The sequence below is a fragment of the Dermacentor silvarum genome, chromosome 5 (genome assembly GCF_013339745.2).
Source record: "Dermacentor silvarum isolate Dsil-2018 chromosome 5, BIME_Dsil_1.4, whole genome shotgun sequence".
Lineage (NCBI taxonomy): Eukaryota > Metazoa > Arthropoda > Arachnida > Ixodida > Ixodidae > Dermacentor > Dermacentor silvarum.
Genome location: NC_051158.1, coordinates 170,348,153 through 170,351,589, shown reverse-complemented (window position 1 = coordinate 170,351,589; position 3,437 = coordinate 170,348,153). Strand labels below are relative to the sequence as shown.

At 44.7% G+C, this 3,437-nt stretch overlaps 1 long non-coding RNA gene across 1 annotated transcript; it reads right to left on the bottom strand.

Annotated features, from left to right (window-relative positions):
* Positions 1-229: 229 nt before the first annotated feature.
* LOC125945289 (uncharacterized) lies at positions 230-3,130 on the bottom strand. The gene is made up of 2 exons (XR_007466785.1): positions 2,974-3,130; positions 230-397 (listed from the first exon to the last, which is right to left on the bottom strand). It is a non-coding gene; the product is annotated as an uncharacterized LOC125945289 (long non-coding RNA).
* Between the last annotated feature and the right edge of the window lie 307 nt (positions 3,131-3,437).

Sequence of the window (3,437 nt, the reverse complement as noted above, 5' to 3'; positions counted from 1 at the left end):
AAAATGTGCCGACACACAAGCCCGACAAATGCCACATCAAGCATTGGTGTTTGCTACTCCACCTGGTGTTTCAATTTTACAGCATGTGCACATTTTACCTGTGCACCAGTAAAAAGGGTCCAAAGCTCTTCCTGAAAACTCTCACAAGCACTTATCACAATCAATTCCCCATATAAGTGGTTTTGCTGAAGAGAACACAGGGATACAAGCATAATTAGACACTGAGGAATGTGGGTAGGAACACTTTATTTTCAGCACACATGTTTTTTTTGATGAACTGCTTCTATACTGGTGAAATCTGTGCTTTTAATAAAAGTACACCATGCTGCTTCACCACTCCATGCCAACTGCAAGTATCCTGTACCAGGTAGTCAAACCAAGACGTGGGATGTTCAGTCTGTAAAAAATAAAAACGAGTTTAAAACGTTGACGTGTGAAAAGTAAAGCACACTCAAGAAAAACAGCACAAGAACAAATCCAACGAATCAGAATTACATTTGAGAGCAAACATATAGTTTCTATGGCACAGTGAAGGAACCTTATTCCTCCGACGTTTTTTTTTTTTTTGCTGTTGTTGTTGTGAGAAAAGATGAAAGTGCACGTGTTCTATCCCATTTTGTGTATCTTTCACCTTTTCACACACAAAAAGATGTCTTAACGTGCCCAACTGTCTTTGCATATCCATTTCTCTGCTCTCACACCATAATACCTACAGTTAAAGGTTGTAGTAATGCTTAGCTTGAATGAACCAACACCAACTATGAGCACTGTGCTACTAAACATGGCAATGTAAGTCAAGTCCAAGCACAGCACATTCATGTGCTATATACGTGTGCTCTTGATTGTAGGTAAGATAAATAAAAGGAAGGCATGTTAATAAGAATGGTCCTTGATGTGCTATGCAGAAGTGCTCTCCTATTGGGACAGAAGTTAAGCGCAGCCGCAATGAACAAGAAGACAACTTATACAGCATTTCAAATCTAGGGACTCGATGTGCTGGAGATTTTTCCGAATTCATGGTAAAAAATCTAGATGCTAAAGACGGCACATATATAAACAGGTCTCTGCTCAGACTGGTAATGCTATGTGTAGCTTAGTTTTACAAAATGTGCCCTACCACTGGTCTCCCAAGCTGAGGCTGCAGTCCAGTTGCAACTGCAAATCACTCAATTATGTCTAGGGCACACTTGAGCAAAATGCAGACAAAAATTACTGCACAACTGAGAATGTACCAGAGGCTTCAACAAAGCAGCTGACAGCCTGCATGGACTGGAGCAAGAGAAGCGCGTTTTGGGTCTAGGTGTGCACAGCTTGCAGTTGCTCCATGGACGCTATTTAATATATTTACATATTTCACTTACTTGTCGGTTTCAGACAAGAAATATAATGTATTTTGTATCCTTTCCACTATTAAATACTCAAACCCAGGAAACCACAGGACTGTTTCTGGCATCTGATTTCTTCTCAGCAAACTACCCCTCTAAAAATATTTCACAGGTACTTAACCCCAACCTCTCTTGAGTAGAGCCTGGTTTTTTAACATGACAAGGCCACTAATTACACAGTGACTCCTTGCGATGTGATGTACGTAAGCACTTTAAAAGGAAAGGAAAATTTAATAGCAGTATGACAGGTACACAACAAAGCAAAGTGCCTGTTTTTACCCACGTTTTCAATGTTTGCTTGTCTACTGGCGTTTACCCTACAAAAATGCAACAGGCGAAGCTGACTGCACTGTTTAAATCAGGGGACAGAAATGACATGTCAAATTATCGGCCGGTGTCAGTGCTCCCTGTCATTTCAAAAGGCTTAGAGAATGTTATCTGTAAAAGAGTTGTGTCATCACCAACAGCCAACAAAAGTTGTCGAAACGTCATCCTGGCGCAAAAATGTGCTTTGTTGAGACTAGAACGTTGAGACTGGTAGGGTTCGTCGCTGGCTGAAACCCTACACTCCCGATTCGCGTGACCCCTACCCACTATCGGTATTCTTCACCGCAACACACAAACTGCGGGGATAACAGTGGTCGAACAGGCTGGTGCAAACGTTTCGACAAGAGAGCTTGCCTTAACCAGCTTTTCTTGGCAGTTTTCATATATGTGAGTACACCTGCCAATACACTTATTACGCTCCTGGGCGCGCGTAATGTGATGGGCGAAGGCGAGTGCGCGCGTACATAGTTAAGGAACATATACATGTCCCGTGATAGCGACCCCTTTTCACTTTTGGTATGCTTCACTGCAATAATGTTTGGGTAAGCTTCACCGCGTAACACGTCTACTGCGGCGAAGCTGACTTTAGAAAGCCGATTCATTCAACGCATCTTACGAGGCACCTCCGCTTATCACGCTTGGCAACGTTTGAACACCACACTTACTGCATTAATTTCTTCAGTTATTTTAATTGTATTGTCATCGTGATCCTGCATCCCGCAGTAGCAGGCTGATACTGCGTCATAATCGTTCCAACTGCATCAGGACAGCGTGTAGCCGGTAAGCGTGCATGCAACAGGCACGGCGGCATTGGCTGTTGTTGGGAAACTTCCGAGACGCTCTTTCGCGCAGTAATGCCATTTGTCTTATTAAAAAGAATGCAGGTGATGATTAAATGAAATGCAGCAAAGCTGTAGAAAAGCAGTAGCAAAGCTGTTCGACCATCTCGCGCAAAAACGCGATTCAACACGATCTGGCGGAACAGCTCACCATGCCAGTATTTTCTTGCGTCCTCGTTTTTTCACGCATCATTCACTGAACCACACTACTGGATGGTTCTGTACACGTACTAACGATCCTGACGGAGGATCAGCTTTATAGCTTTATATGGGATGCCACGGCCCATTCCACGGGCCGGCTGCAATTTGACGCGGCCACGAGGCAAAATATGCGCGCAAGATAACTAACGGCAACACATCAAGCAGCTGACAGCCCCAACCTTTTATTACATGCATATAGAGTGGAAAAATCGATTACTTACGCTGTAAGAAGGCACGGAATACGGACCGCTTCACAACGCGACCGGCCCCGAAAAACAGCCGCCATGAAAATAAACGGACGTGACATCATGGGTTATAGCGGACATGACGTCATGGGTTGCACCAAACGTTTTGGGCACCTTTTGTTTGCTGCGACCCGGTCGCAGCAGTCACGGCCCTCACAATAAAGTCACGCACGCACACACTTTAACACTCATGCTCAAACACTGGTTTGGCTTTCATTGCGTCACCTATGAGTAAAAGTTATTACTAATATCTTTATTATTGCGATAGCAATTATATGGACACTCAAAAGCAGATTTCTGCCGTCGGCGTCGCCGTCGCCGTCGGCGTCGCCGTCGCCGTCGCCGTCGCCGTCGCCGTGAGGTTCCGTATGACGTCATTTGGAGATGAAATCGTCGCCGCGCGCCGAACGCTGTATGTGCGAGTGAAAGGGCGCGAGGGG